The sequence below is a fragment of the Benincasa hispida genome, chromosome 7, assembly GCF_027475165.1.
Source record: "Benincasa hispida cultivar pf3 chromosome 7, pf3_genome.v1.1, whole genome shotgun sequence".
Classification (NCBI taxonomy): domain Eukaryota; kingdom Viridiplantae; phylum Streptophyta; class Magnoliopsida; order Cucurbitales; family Cucurbitaceae; genus Benincasa; species Benincasa hispida.
Window position 1 is genome coordinate 22,986,756 of NC_143484.1, and position 16,955 is coordinate 23,003,710.

The window sequence follows — 16,955 nt, forward strand, 5'->3', positions numbered from 1 at the left end:
GTAACATACTATCATAGTAGCTTCTACCAATCATAGCCACTGGACTCCTTTTTACCCCTTTCTCATCCTTCCCAAACATTTATGTCTGTTTTCTTTTCAATGATAGCTTTTATTACTGATAAACGTGCTATTAGTGATAACTTCTAGGCATTCCACTTACATTTTAGTTCGAGATTCAACTTTATTAATTAAATTGACTAAGTTGGCTATCAATGATAGATTTCTATATGGCTATTAACTATGAAAATATAATCAAAGATTAAGCTATAAATGATAAAAAATATTAGTGGCTATTACTCATAGACTTTCATTTGCTATTTATATTTATTATTTGTTATAATAATCAAACTTGATGATTGACTTGTTGGTGTTAAGTCACTTATGAATTGAGTACTTTCAAGTCATGGGTACAGAACCCAACCTCATAATTCTTGTGAAAAAAAAGGGAAAGAAGAAAAAATTCAAATAAAGGAAAGACAAAATTTACAAATAAGAGAAAGAGAAAAAACTAAAACTAAAAAAGGGAAATAAATTAAATATAAAAAAGGAAGCAAAAACTGGACAAATGAAAGAAAAACTAAAAAAAGAAAAAGAAAGGGAAGAAGCAAAAAATCGAAGAAAGAAAAATAAAATAATAAAAAAAGATAAGGAAAGAAGCAAAAATCAAAGATAAGGAAGAAAATAAAAATAGAAAAAGGAGAAGCAAAAAATCGAAGAAAGAAAAATAAAATAATAAAAAAAGATAAGGAAAGAAGCAAAAATCAAAGATAAGGAAGAAAATAAAAATAGAAAAAGGAATAAGTAAGAACCGAAGAAAGAAAATAAAAAAAAAGAAATAAGCAAAAATCAAATAAAGAAAAGAAAATTAAAAAAAAGAAAAAAAGATTGGAAAAAACAGAAGGAAATGAAAGAAAATAAAAATAAAGAAAATAAGCAAAGATCGGATAAATGAAAGAATAAAATAAAAAAAAATAAAGAAGAAGCAAAAATTGAGAAAGAAAAGAAAATGAAAAAATGAAAAAAGAGAGAGAAAAAGCAAAAACCGAAGAAGAAAAAGAAAATAAAAAGACAAAAAAAAAGTGTACAACAATATAAGATAAGGGAGGACGAAATTAGAAATGAAAAAAATTCAAAAATTGACTAGTCAACTCATCCATATTTGCAAATATTTTAAAGATGTAATATATTTTTAATTTTTTTTCTTATTCTACCATGTATTTCAAATATCCAATAAAATAATTTGAATCAATCCATATAGCAGAAACCAAATTTACTCAGTTATTTGGGATTAAATGAGAACACAAATATCCTTTTCAAGGCCTTCTTCACCGAAGTCAAAGCTTGATCCAAAGTTGAATCCCAACTCTAATCAATGATCCGTAAGTACAATCCAATGGCAAGGGAATTAAGCCCAAATATTAGCAACTATCAACAACTCACAAACGGAGTCACCAAGTCGAAGAACTTACCAAAATCCACAAAAAATTGATCTCTAATAATGTCGAACAGCACATTTTCGGCCTAAAAAATTAATGGCAAGGGAATTAAACCCAAATATTAGCAACTATCAACAACTCACAAACGGAGTTACCAAGTTGAAGAACTTACCAAAATCCACAAAAAATTGATCTCTAATAATGCCGGACAGCATATTTTCGGCCTAAAAAATTCCTCTAAAGCAAATTTAAGGCTCAAACGTAATAGGTAAACATTAATTATTCCAAATCTGAATAGACATTCAAGATCCCTTCAAGAAAGTCCAACAAAACCACTAAATCTTACCCAAAAATCAAAATTTCGTCAATTAGCAGTGGCTTCTTGCGACGGGGCTCGTCTAAGGGCGATAACAGAGGTTTGGCGGCGTGATAGAGGTGATACTGATGGAGGTCAGAGCTTAAAACAAAAAATGAGGGAGAGAACTTAGAGAGAGAGAAATCAGAGGAGAGAGAGAGGTGGTGCACTCACCAGCATGCGTTAGCATGGACTATAGGTGATTGACAACCTGGCTATGTTACTATATTTTAATGGAGTTAACGTACAATTAGCGGGAAAAATTAGGATCATTAAGCATTCTAATTCATCAATTTGAGCATCTAAGTAAGCATGCTCATAAGATAAAAAGAGGGTTTATGAAACATACCTTTGAAGAACTCTTTAATCTTCAAATTGAGCTTGAATCTCTTCATAAAAACGTTATAGACATCACTTGATCTTTCCTACCATTCTCTAAGATCTTAGATTGGGTAGTGGAACCTAAAATAAGCTGGAATTTAGGGAACCATAAGAAGAAGTTTTTCTGGTTTTCAGCTAGAAGATGAAAAACAGTTTCGTCAGTAACTTAACTCTCCAATTCTAGAATGCATGGCCTCCCAATCTCAGCAATTGAACTAAGTTTTTCTCACCTCTTCCATGCAAGCCAAATTGACATGGAGAGGACAACTCCTACTTGGGAGAATTAGTGGAATTGTATGTGTTAATAGTGGGAAAAATTCACTTTGTGGAATTATCCAAAAATTGAATTTTCAAAATTAAAATTCAATTTTCTTTTCAATTTTGAAACTAATTTTCAAAATTATTTTTCGAAAATTCAATTTTCATTTAAAATCAATATTCAAAATTCAATTTAAATTATTAAAACACCAATTCCACAATTATGATTCTTATTCATGAAATTTAAATTAATATTTAAATCGAATTTAAATATTATCCAATTCTTCAATTTCATTTAATTTGATAATTAAACGTGTAATTATATCACATATAATTACTAACTCCCTTAATTGAAAATTAAACACTTCAAATTTACTCATCACTCCATTATAAGGTTTAATCCGTTTGTGATTTAGTGGGGGACCTAATGGACCTATAGATCATGGGCTCCAACGATCCAAGATTAATTGACTAAACTCTTTTAACCAAATTAATCAACATTCGTTACCTATCGGGTCACTCCACGAAAGCCCAGTAGTTGCATTTCTCTCACTGGAGATATATTTTTTTCCATTTGATTTAACCGTAATCAGTAATTCGACCACATGTTGTTTGTAATAACGGTCGGGTCAAATACTGTTTTACCCCCGAGATTACATCTTGCTCCTTAAGTCCCACTGATCCTCTAATGAACAATTTGTTTATGATCCAATCACCAAACCAAATTCCTCTTAGGCTAGTGAGAGGGTGGAGCCCTTTGTTCAAGACCCGAAATCAGTACTTAAGAGAACAACTTCCTTATTATCCCTAAAAGCGAGTAGGAGTGAATTTTGTCTTGCATCCTATGTCTCCAACTATCCACTTGATCTTACCCCTAAAATGGGAGGCTTATTGAGCCAACATTGTTGAGCTAACCCTTACTTATGCAAATCTAAGGATAATCCCAAATAAACAGAGATCATAGTTAGCTCAGGATTAAGGTTGAGTTACCCAGGTCATCGTTTTGAAACAGTCAATCTTAAACAGTAAACAACGTTATAAGGTAAGAGTGACTTATTTTTTAGTCCAGTCTTATACAAAATCACTACATAGGATATCCCTACTCGCATGTCTCCATATGAATGATTCAGGATCACATTGTTTGTACTAAATACAAAGTGAGCTGCAGCCAATAGTGTTACCAGAATAAGGTAACGAATCTTATTCATATACTATAGAACGTTTTGGTTATCTACTTGAACTTGATCAATTCTTATGACTCCGCATAAAGTCCAAGTATTCATGTAATAGCCATCGATCTTAGTTTATTGAATTTAGTGTAATTTACGTATTTAATAATAATTTTATTGAACAAAACCTCAATAACATTTTATTACAAATAGAATATGTTTAATTTTACAAACTACGAGTTTTAGGACATACAACCAACATATTCAACCCTCAATATATTAAATACATAAACACATGGATTTCAACTTCTTCTCGACAAACAAAATTGGTGTGCTTGGAGGCAAAACATTATGGCATCTGAAAAACTTCTATAAATAGTCATGTATCTATGACTTGCTATTCCACCCTACTAGACTACCCTATAAGAAGTTTTGAGAACGAAGGTGTTCTATTCTCAAGTTCATATCTTATACTTGTAGTCATCTAGGAAAAGAAAATTTAATTTCCTTAACCTTAACCATTAGTTGGAGCTAAATTACTTTCAACTCTCAATCAAATTGACGACTTTGTTAGTTTCTTGTTCTATCTTGTGCCCAAAGTCACAATCCCTTAACTCTACAAACACATTCGATAACTTAATTTTTCGCTAATAAGGCCTAAACCTTCCCTTTCAATTGTTTCTGGTAACAGTTGCTTATCAAACTTCACTACATAAAATATTATTTTCATCAACTCCCCTATAAATTGAAGGAGCTTATCAAACACCCCAATGTTTGATTGTCTTGCTTAATCTTTTATTTTGAGAAGAAGATTTTCATACTAACACTGAGTTCCATGACCAACAACTTGAAAAAGCCACCATTTCTACCTACACAAAGGTCTAAAGTTCCCCAAGATAAGTAGAGATTTTACTTTTACACCAAACCAATACCTTGTAACCACTCATATCATGTTTAAAAAACCAAACCAATCATACTTAACTTGGAATTTTGAACACATTAAGTTCCTTTCTCTCTCCAAAATGGTAATATTTTTTAGAAATTTTTATCTCATTCACACTTATCTTTGACAAAATCACTAAATTCAAAACGTCTTTTTTTCCACTTTTTAAGTGAAACTTAATCTCTTAACCCAAAATGTGTAACTATTCATAATCCTTTATAAAAACTACAATATAATTTCGAACTTAAAACTTTAGTAGGGGATCTTCCACAAGTCAATATTGATATTAATCTTCAAATCTTTTTTCTTCCTCTTGACATGATTAAACTCAAGTTTTTTTCATCACATGAAATACATAGACGAAAGTACCTCGATTGGGATTTTGTGGGTTATATGTGTTTTGATATGGGTTGTTACATACAAAGTAGATCGATTGGGATTTTGTGGGCACATTTTGTAAGAATGTGGTTCGCTGCATTCCACACAACTAATTGCTACAACTTGGTTCAACGCTTTGATCTGGTTGACATTCCCTACCAACGTTCCATTGTTTAATGCCATGGCTTTCAACAAACTAGTCACTACTACCATTTGCGCGCTGACAGCTGATTGGTGATATCAGTTCAATCAGCTCATTATTTGTTCTCTGTCCATCTTTAGATCTTATTCTGTAACCGTCATCTACCCATTCATCATTGTTTATTCAGATTCGATGCAAAATAGCATATGCTTCAGTATACATTGTGTCCAATGATTGTCCTGCCACGGAGGCATCTGCCACTGAACGTGATGGTTTACTCATTCCAACATAGAAAATTTTCATTTGTACCCAATCAGGTATATCATTGAGTGGGAAATTTCTGACAAGTCCTTTGAATCAGGCCTACACATCATTTAATATTTATGTTTCTTTTTGTTCAAAGTTGGTGATGTCACGTCGGGGTTGAGCATTCACTATAGGAGGAAAATATTTATGCATAAACTTCTCTACCATCCGTTCCCAAGTAGAGATATCACTTAATCCAAGTGAATAAGCCCATTGTCGAGCTTCATCTCTGAAGGAGAATGAAAAAAAGCGACAATTGGATCCCTTAGGCTATAATTCCTAGGATCACAAATGTATTACAAATTTCCATAAAGCTCTTCAAGTGAGCATGTGGGTCTTCGCCTTTGGCACCTCCAAACTGGCTAGTGACTTGAATCTTCTGATACATCACATGCTTTATCTCAAATCTAGTTCTATAAAACACTAGATACATGATTCCTGGTAAAAAAATCATACAGATTCAGCTTCGCATACTCTCTTATCAGTCTATTACCATGATGCACGAGTAATATAGGATTCACTAGTGCGTCTACGTTGTTGGTTGCATTTTCAATGTTAGGATTATTTTGTTGATCATGATAGGATAAAGAAACAATCAGAATCAATAAGTACTCTAATTACAATTAATTTGAGTTCTAAAAAACATGTAAAACATAAATAGGATAAACATATTCGATATAAAACATAAATAGGATAAACATATTCGATATAATTAATTAACATTTAATTTATCGAAAATAAACTAAATTGGAGAGTTTATAATATTTAAATATTGATTTAAATATTAATTACATAAATAGGATTCATGTTTAAAATGAGGTGTGTTATTAGTTTAATATTTGATATTAAATTATTATTTAATTAATTAAATTTGTTTAATTAATTAAAATCAAATTAATTTTCATTTTTAGATTCATAATGAGAAATTGGTTTTTTGAAATTTTGAAATTAATTAAATAAGATTTTAGTTAATTCTGATTTAATTAAAATTGGAAATTGAGTTCTTCGTGGAAACATCCAATCTTCTCTAAGTAGGAAGTGGATTCTTCCTTATTCACATACCTTGCCCACTTCATCTTGTCCATTTGAAGTGGCATCATCAATCTCCATAGTGCCTGCATGAAGAAGTATAAAACTCTCCAATTTTTGCAGATTGAGGAGGTTTTTTTTGCGGTTGGAAATCAGCTTCTACACATCTGTTATTCATCTAAAAAAACCCACTCCAATTCCTACCAAATTCACTTCAATCTTGAGTTCCACCACTCAAATTCAAGGTTGAGAATAGCAGAGAAGCTCTCTTAGTAGTTCACTGAAGATTTAGAGTTGAAATTACTTGAAAAGCAGCTTGGGTTGGAGGAATTCTTCAAAGGTATGTGTTGTTTGAAACCCTCTTCTGAAAATTTTGTTTTTGAATGCTCTTAGAACTCAAATTAAATATAATTAGAGTTTTGATTATGATTGCTTCCATTGCATATTTCTACATTCTGTCAATTGGTATCAGAGAATGATTTTAACACTCAATTAATGTTAATTTGAGTTTGGTGGGTGAATTTCTATGATTGTATGTTTTGGTACTGATATGGTAGCCGGTTTGATCGGTTTGGCTTTTTTTGGTCTGATTCTGCCTAGTTTGGTCTGATTCATCACCTTTTGAAGCTCTGGAGGTCTGGTTTAGATGGTTCAAGTCCTGTTCGGATTGGTTCATGTGGTCCAGTTTAAAATTGAAGCTATTTTGAACCTATATTTTGTAATAATTTAGTTATTATTGCTTGCTTAGGATGCGAAAGTTGAACCATATCAGTGCTGTTTAATTATTTATGCATGTGTTGTATATTATTTTTAAATGAAAACATGTATGTGCATATTGTATGCCATGTAGATTTAAAATCTCACCATAGGAAGCATGTTACATGCATTATATATATGTTATAAATAGTTATAACATATAGTATGCATGTTTCGGGTTTCTTTTGTTTAATATAAGTGTTATATTAAATGTTGAGTGTCTTTGTTGAATGTTATGGATGCAAAGCAGGTCGTTTTTTTATAAGTTGTTATAAAATTGAATTAGACATTTAAATCCATAACAAAGATAAGTTGCATGCTCACGTAGGTTAAATACTTGTTTTAATAGTTAAAATAGGTCGTTATCTTATAAATCATGGTTACAAGCTCAATCGGTATATAATCCTATCTAAGGCTGGAGGTTTTTAAGTTGACGGTCTACGGAACACCTCCTACCTGGGGATTATGGCTAAATAATTGAGCGTTGTTAACCAGTTTATAAGTGTACGTGAGCGGTGTGAGGTAATAAAACGGTTTATCACCTAGATATCATAGGTTAAAATCTATTTATAAGCATTATACTTGGATAAACTACATAGAGTTACGGTTGTTTATTTAACCGAAATAAACCTGAGTATATATATACCAAACAAAATAGTAGAACACTTCAGTGGGTGTTTAATAACATGGATGATATATTATTAGAATACTTTAGTGGGAGATTAGTAACATATACGATATGTTATTTTTAGCTCTCACGTCCTTAAGAGTTCACATCGAGATTCATGCGACACTTCATGTCACTCTGGAAGTGACCTCCATTCAGAAAATGTTTGCATGAATCAAGATTTAGGTGAATAGGGGAAGTTGTTCAATTTAAAATCAAATATGTGATATATTGTTTTCAATTCTCACATCTCTAGAAAGTTCACACCGTAAGGTTCATACAACGCTTCGTGTAATCCTGGGAGTGACTTCCATTCGGAAAGTATTTGTATGGGTTAAGATCAAGGTGAATGGAGAAGTAGTTCATAGTCAGTGGGTGAAGGATATGTGTCAACGTATCCTGGGGTCTCGTTCGTTGGTTTAGACCATGAGATTCCTATGTTGCACCTGCTGGTTTTCTTTAGGCGACCCTTGTTAGTCGTTTAACGACGGCTATCTCCTTGGAGGGTTGTAACATGGGATTCAGAACAACTCAAACTCTAAAAATGGATAGGATTTCTTAGGTCCATTCCCAACCTTGGCTCTCCAATTCGGTAGCCTCGTTGGGGCTGACCTCTGAAATCTGAAAATGGATGGTTACACTTACAGAGTTACTAAGTGTTCATAATTTTTGACTAAAAACGGTAACTAAATGACTATAGGAATAAGAGTTATTCTGGATATAGTATTTAGTCAAGAATGTCTTGCTTTAGTGACGAAATATTTGACTACCCCTCGGTAGCACTTATTCTGACTCACTATAGTATCATTGCAAATAAATAATGATTATGGGTACATTATTACTTTTTTTTTTTTGCTAAAACTTAATTTGGATTTAGTTACAATTCACTAATAAGAATTTATTTAAAATTTTAGCATGTTGAATTCTTCTAGAATACTCGCTTTCGCATTAATTAACGGTAATAACAATTTAACATGAAAATTACTAGCACAAGATGATTCAAAACAAGTTTTACAGAGGAATATCCTCTATCTCCCATCTCATCTAAAGTTTTGAACTATATAGATGAGAATGCGAAAATCGAACGACATAGTAAATACAATTTATTTGTCATCGAGACATGCTTAGTGGAAAATGATAAAAAGACTTAGATAATAGATTCAGATGCTACTAACCATCTGTATTTTCTCTCAAGAAACAAGTTCCTTGAGACAACTTACATAAGGCAAAACAACCATTAATGTAGGGACCGGAGAGGTTGTTTCATCTAAAACAATTGGAGATATGAAGTTATTAATAGAAGATAGATACATTTTACTTGAAAATATTTTTTATATTCCTTCTGCGAAAATGAATTTAATATCTGTCTCATGTTTACTGGAACACAATTACAAAGTTTCTTTTGAAAATAATGAAGTGTTCATTACTTCGAAAGATATCAAAATTTGTTTCGCAAAACTAGAAAATAACTTGTACATATTAAAACTGACTAACGTAAAAGCCATTTTGAACATAGATTTGAGACTCAAAATAAAAAAAAAGGAAAGTTTCTCCAAATGCCCATCTTTGGCACTTGGACTTTGTCACATAATTCTCAACAAGATTGAAAGACTGGTTAAGAACAGTCATCTAAATCAGTTAGAAGATAGTCCATTACCACCATGTAAATCTTGTCTTAAAGGGAAAATAATTAAAAGATCTTTTTCTGGAAAAGGTCTTCGAGTGAAAGAACCCTTGGAGCTAGCACATTTAGACCTTTATGGTCCAATGAATGTTAAAGCTAGAGGAGAGTATGAGTATTTCATTAGCTTCATTGATGATTATTTAAGGTATATTTCATCAGCTTCATTGGTGATTATTTAAGGTATGACCATATTTTCTTAATACATCATAAGTTTGAAACACTTGAAAAGTTCAAGGAATATAAGACTGAGGTTGACAATCAATTAGGTAAAAGGCTTAAAATACTTCGATCAAATTGAGGAGGTGAGTATATGAACTTAAAATTCCAGGACTATTTTATAGAACATGGAGTTCAGTCGCAACTTAAAGCACATAGCACACCTCAACAAAATGGTATAGTAGAAAGGAGAAATAGAACCCTGTTAGACATGGTTCGTTCTACGATGAATTATGCCCAGTTGTTAAGTTCTTTTTGGGGACACGCAGTTGAGACTGCGGTGTATATATTGAATATGGTTCCCTCGAAAACTGTTTCAGAAACATCTTACGAGGTATGGAGAGGATGTAAAGGTAGTTTATGTTACTTCAGGATCTAGGGATGCCCAACATATGTGTTGGTGTAAAATCTTAAAAAGCCGGGACGCCGTTCAAAGGTATGTCTATTTGTAGGTTACCCTAAAGAGACAAAAGGTAGTTTCTTCTATGATCCTTAGGAAGATAAGGTATTTGTATCAATAAATGCAACTTTCTTTTAAAAATCATCAACTTCAATGTAGACTAGTAATAGATGAAATGACCAGAGAAACGTCAAATGTATCAACAAGAGTTGTTGATCGAGCAAGTCCATCAACAAGAGTTATTGATGGACCTGTTGATGAAACTGGTACTTCACATCCTTTTCAAGAGTTGAGAGTACCTCGACGTAGTAGGAGGGTTGTGCAACATCCTGACCGGTACATGGGTTTAACTGAAACTCAAGTCATCATACCAGATGATGGCTTAGAAGATCTATTGACTTTCAAACAAGCAATGGAAGATGTGTAGTGGATTAAAGCCATGAACCTTGACATGGAATCAATGTAGTTCAATTCAGTCTGGGATCGATCAACCAGAAGGGTAAAATCCATCAGTTGCAAGTGGATCTATAAGAGAAAACGAGACCAAGCTGGCAATGTACAGAGTTACAAGGCTAGGCTTGTGACAAAAGGTTTTACCCAAAAGGAGGGGGTAGACCATGAAGAAACTTTCTCTCCAGTTTCCATGATAAAGTCTATTAGAATTCTCTTGTCCATAGCTTCAGTTTATGATTATGAAATCTGGCAAATGGATGTTAAAACAACATTTCTAAATGGCTATCTTGAAGAGAGTATCTATATGTCTCAATTAGAAGGTTTATTGAACAGAGTAAAGAGCAAAAAGTCTGCAAGCTTAATTGATCAATTTATGGGTTAAAACAAACATCTCGATGTTGGAATATGGGATTTGACACTGCGATCAAATCTTATAGCTTTGAACAGAATGTTGATGAACCTTGTGTTTACAAGAAAATTTTAGGAAGACTGTCGCTTTCTGGTTCTGTATGTTGATGTTATTCTACTCATAAGAAATGAGGTAGAATTTCTGGGTAACGTCAAGTGATGGCTTGCTACGCAATTCCAAATGAAAGATCTGGGAGAAGCATAGTATGTTCTTGGGATCCAAATAGTTCGAAACCATAAGAACAAAACTCTAGCATTATCTCAGTCATCTTATATACATAAGATGTTGTCTATATATAAAATGCAAAATTCCAAGAAAAGTATGTTACCTTTCAAACATGGAATTCATCTGTCTAAGGAACAATGTCCTAAGACACCTCAAGAAGTTGAGGTTATGAAACGAATTCCATATACATCAGCAGTAGGGAGCTTTATATATGCAATGTCATGTACACATCCCGACATATGCTATGTAGTTGGAGTTGTCAGCAGATTTCAGTCCAGTTTTGGATATGATCATTGGAGTGCCATTAAAAACATCCTTAAGTATCTTCGGAGAACGAGGGATTATATGCTCGTGTATGGAAAAAAGAATCTGATCCTTACAGGATATGCTGATTCTGACTTCCAGACCGATATTGATTCAAGGAAATCAACTTCAGAGTCAATATTCCCTCTAAATGGAAGAGCAGTAGTATGGAGAAGTATAAAGCAAAGTTGTAATGCTGATTCCACAATGGAAGGTGAGTATGTAGTTGGAAGTGAAACAGTAAAAGAAGCAGTATGGCTTAGAAAGTTCCTGACTAATGTAGAAGTGGTTCCAAATATGCACCTGCTAGTCACCCTATTTTGTGATAACAGTGGAGCGATTGCAAACTCAAAGGAACCTAGAAGCCATAAACGTCGAAAGAACATCGAGTGCAAGTACCATCTCATCAGGGAGATTGTACACAGAGGAGACGTGATCATCATGCAGATAGCCTCACAAGAAAACTTGGCTGATCTATTTACAAAGGCCATCTCGACTAAAGTGTTCGAGGATCACCTAGTGGGACTAGGACTACGGGATACTTAGAACTAGGACAAGTGGGAGAAATAATGGGTATCTATTGCCTTAGTTTATTGTATTTATTCTATTGTTTTTATTCTCTCAGTGAACTCAACATTGTATATATTTGCATATATTTATCCACTGAAGATTTAGTCCAAGTGGAAGTTTGTTAGGTTGTATGTCCTAAAACTCGCAGTTTGTAAAAAACCTTTTCTATTATCAATAAAGGTATTATTCAACGTCTCTTCAATAAAGTTGTTATAGAATTTATAGATTGCACTAGAAAAGACTAAATCCAACAAACTAAGATCCATGGCTATTATATGAATACTTGAACTTTATGTAGAGACAAAAGATGGATCAAGTTCCAATAGATAGCAAAAATGATCTATAGTATACGGATAAAGTTGGGTGTCTTATTTTGATAAAACTATCGGATGCAGCCCACTCTATAGTTGTTACAATTTGTTGTAAGATGCTACAAACGAAGTGATCCTGATTCGTTCATGTATTGACATAAGGAGTGGGCGTCCTATGCAATGAGTTTGCATAAGATCGGACTAAGAAATAAGTCACTCTTATTTGATAACGTTGTTTACTGTTTAAGGCTGACTTTTTCGCTTAGATGATCTAGGTAACTCGATCTTATTCTTGAGCTAACTACGAACTCTTGTTTATTCGGGATTATCCTTAGATTTTCATAGATGATGATTGGCTCAACAATGCTAACTCAATAAACCTCCCATTTCAGAGGTAAGATCGGGTAGATAGTTGGGGATATTGGGTGCAAGATGGAATTCATGCCTACCCAATTTAGGGATAGGAGAAAGGCTATTCTCTCAAGTACTGAATCCAGATCTTGAACAAGGGGCCCCAAGCTTTCATTGACCTGAGAAGGATCCGGTTTAGTGATTGGATCACAAACCAACTGTTCATTAGAGGATCAATGGAACTTAAGGAGCAAGATGTATTTCGAGGGTAAAAACAACATATTGACCCAACCGTTATTACGAACAACCTGTGAAGGGTCGACTTACTGATTATGGTTAAATCAAGTGGACAAAAATATATCTACAATGGTGTGACTCGATAGTTAACGAATATTGATTAATTCGGTCTAAAGAGTTTTAGCCAATTACTCTCAAATCGTTGAAGCTTATGACCTGTAGGTTCATAAGGTCCATTTACTAGCTCGTAAAACATGAACACCTTGGATTAGTAAATTGAGTAAATTTAGAATGATTTCAATTCGAACTGTTCAAATTGAATTTCAATTTGAAGTGTTCAAATTGAGTTTAGGATTTGAATTTGAATAGTTCAAATTCAAATTAAGGTTTGTATAATTATATTCGATATAATTAATTAAGTTTGATTTATCAAAATTAAACGAAATTGGAAAGTTTATAATATTTAAATATTGATTTAAATATTAATTAGATGAATAAGATTAATGTTTAAAATTAGGTGTGTGATTAATTTAATATTTGATATTTAATTAATTAAAATCAAATTAATTTTCAATTTTAGATTCATTTTGAAAAATTGGCTTTTTGAAATTTTGAAATTAATTATTTTTGAATTAATTAAATAAGATTTTAGTTAATTTTGAATTAATTAAAATTGAAAATTGAGTTCTTAGTAGAAGCATCCAATCTTCTCTAAGTAGGAGGTGGATTCTTCCTAATTCACACACCTTGCCTACTTCATCTTGTCCATTGGAAGGCATCATCAGTCTCCATAGTGCCTGCAAGAAGAAGAAGTATAAAACTCTTCAATTTTGGTTGATTGAGAAGGTGTTTTTACTGCTAGAAATCAATTTTTGCACATCTATTATTCATTTAAAAAAACCCACCCCAATTCCTACCAAATTCACTTTAATCTTGAGTTCCACCAATCAAATTCAAGGCTGAGAATAGTAGAGAAGATCTCTTGGTGGTTCACTGAAGATTCGAAGTTGAAATTACGTGAAGAGCAACTTGGATTGGAGGAATTCTTCAAAGGTATATGTTGATTGAAACCCTCCTCTGAAAATTTTGTTTTTTCATGCTCTTAGAACTCAAACTAAACATAATTAGAGTGCTTATTGACTATTATTGCTTCCATTGCATGTTCCTACATTCTATCAATTAGTATCAGAGAATGATTTAAGCACTCAATTAACGTTAATTTGAGTTTGATAGGTGAATTTCTATGATTGCATTTTTGGAACTGATATGGTGGTTTTATCAACTTTGGCGTTAGATTTCTCTTTTATTCTCAAGTTATATTTATAATTGGCTCTTGTTTGATGAGTTTATATGTGTGTTCTAGAGTCTGTAATTTATTTGGAGTCAATAGAGTCGATATTAGGTTGTAATTTGAAGTTTGAAGCAAGCAAGGTCGAGCAACAAAACTGGAATTGAAGCTTCTGCTTGCAAGCGTTGCAACACTGTTCATCGAGCATTGCAACGCCACAGGCATTTTGATGAACAACATTACAATGCTGGGATGAGCATCGTGATGTTGCTCATCCCAGCCTAGCAACAATGCATTAGAGCCGGTTTGCATGGGAGGTCGCTAGTTTGACCGTTTTGGCTTCTTCCGGTCTGGTTCAACCCAGTTTGGTCCATTTCAGTAACTTTGGAAGCCCTAGAGGTCCGATGTTCATGTTTTACTAGCTAGTAAAGGGACTTTATGGACCTATAGATCATTAGCTCCAACGATTTGAGATTAATTGGCTAAAACTCTTTAGACTGAATTAGTCAATATTCATTAACTACTGAGTCACACCACTATAATTTGATAGTTGCACTCTTCTCATTGTAAATGTTGTTTTACCCTCAAAATTACATCTTACTCTTTAAGTTCCACTGATCCTCTAATGAACAATTGGTTTGTGATCCAATCCTTAAACCAGATCTCTCTTGGGCCAGTGAGAGGGTGGGACCCCTTGTTCAAGTACTGGATTTAGTACTTAAGAGAACAACTTTCCTCTCATCTCTAAATCGGGTAGGCATGAGCTTTATCTGCCACCCTATGTCCTCAGCTATCTACCTGGTGTTATCCCTGAAATGGGAGGCTTATTGAGCCAGCGCTGTTTAGCCAACCCTCACCTATGCAAATCTGTGTATAATCCCAAATAAAAAGGAGTTCATAGTTAGCTCAAAATTAAGATCGAGTTACCTAGGTCATCTAAGCTAAATAGTCAGTTTTAAACAGTAAACAACGTTATAAAGTAAGAATGACTTATTTCTTGGTCCGATCTATACCAACTCATTGCATAGGACGCCTCTACTCCTCATGTCAATATATGAACGAATCAGGATCACTTTGTTTGTAGCACCTTACAACAAATTGTAACAATTACAGAGTGGACCGTATCCGATAGTGTTACCAAAATAAGACACCCAACCTTATTCATATACTATAGACCGTTTTGGTTATTTACTCAAACTTGATCCATCTTTATGTCCCACATAAAGTTCAAGTATTCATATAATAGTCATGGATCTTAGTTTATTGGATTTAGTCTTTACAAGTGCACTTTACGTACTCAACAAACAACTTTATTGAATAAATATCAAATAACATTTTTATTGATAAAAGAAAATGTTTAACTTTACAAACTGTGACTTTTAGGACATAGAACCCAATAGATCAGCCATACTTTGTTCAAACCCTTCATTGAAAGGTTCGCTCGAATTCAGGGTCAATATCAAACTCAGATAGTTTATCGTTGCTCATATACTATTTGCAACTTTTCGGTGAAAACTTGCAATACACCTTTAATCGAGTGTCTACTTGTGAAAACTGAGGCCAAAATAAAAGAAATTAGTTGGATCTAAGAAAATCCTTGGCAACATCACAAATACTTGTTATGTGTTGTATCGTGTCTTAAATAATCACAAAAAATTCACAAGTTTTGGTCTAAAAAGTCCAAGTATAAACTTAATAAGAGGTAGTTTCTGTGAAGACTAAGGTCGAACACATGGATTTTCTTGAAAAACTCAACCAATTAGGTAGTAGTTCTCTACTCAGATTCATGGATTGGTTTATGATAGATGGAAAATAGAGAGTAAATATGCGTGCATCTTATGATATACATTCGTTCTCCATACTATATGCGTTTAAGAATATATGATGACCATGCGTTCCTGCCACAAGTTTTCTTGCTCTTTCGCTAAGTATAATGAGATCGCAAGTTTCTCAGGGTGATCCGAGGTCGAACTCAGGGACTTGTAACTAAATGTTGTGAAGTGATGTGTTTACGGCGAAGAATAAAAGAATAATAAAGTTAAAGGACTATGCGCTACTCCTACTCCTAACTAAACAGATTAAGCAATGGAAGTATGACTATGAGAGTTGGTAGAGACGCAGAAACTGTTCACTCGTAATAAGATTCATGGAAAAATAGATAAAATAGTGCAGGGGATAACTTCACTACATCATTAAGCTTGATCGCAAGGGTAACCCTAGCCAGCACAAGTTATGCAATCATGCTATACACAAATATACGCATGTGATACATATGCAAAAATGTCGATAGGGCTTATGTCTAAGTCTCTATCCTTGGTTATGCGATCTAACACACATAAGACAGATGACCGCATACCACCACATCCTATTTTTAGGGCGCATGCGCTGTGTAAATAGCAATAGATCTTATGTCTAAGTTTCTACTTTTTGCTTATGCGATTCTAATCCGACTCTCTCAAGTCTAGATTCTATCTTTAGACTACTCTCTCAAATATGTCCAAAGGGTGAATGATGCACTCATAAGACAAGATGATCACATAAAGCATGGTTGAACATAAGATTATTCCTATCTCTAGGAACACTGCTTATTTTGCTTAGTGAGTTCCACTACATACCCTTTCGGGCAGTTAGTCGCCGCTGATCAGCTCATAGACAAGCGTTGCTACAGGCTCACACTAAGCAAAGAGT